The sequence below is a fragment of the Bison bison genome, unplaced genomic scaffold (genome assembly GCF_000754665.1).
Source record: "Bison bison bison isolate TAMUID 2011002044 unplaced genomic scaffold, Bison_UMD1.0 scf7180017864519, whole genome shotgun sequence".
NCBI lineage: Eukaryota > Metazoa > Chordata > Mammalia > Artiodactyla > Bovidae > Bison > Bison bison.
The window spans coordinates 11597401-11597817 of record NW_011495072.1 but is presented as its reverse complement, the minus strand read 5'-3'; positions in this window follow the sequence as shown (position 1 = coordinate 11597817).

Sequence of the window (417 nt, the reverse complement as noted above, 5' to 3'; positions counted from 1 at the left end):
CTGCACTCAATATGCCAGCAAATTTGGAAAACTCAGCAGTGGCCACAGGACTGGAAAAGGTCAGTTTCATTCCAATCCCAAAGAAAGGCAATGCCAAAGAATGCTCAAACTACCGCACAATTGCACTCATCTCACATGCTAGTAAAGTAATGCTCAAAATTCTCCAAGCCAGGCTTCAGCAATATGTGAACCGTGAACTTCCAAATGTTCAAGCTGGTTTTAGAAAAGGCAGAGGAACCAGAGATCAAATTGCCAACATCCAATGGATCATGGAAAAAGGAAGAGCTCCACAAAAACATCTATTTCTGCTTTCTTGACTATGCCAAGCCTTTGACCGTGTGGATCACAATAAAGTGTGGAAAATTCTGAAAGAGATGGGAATACCAGACCACCTGACCTGCCTCTTGAGAAACCTGT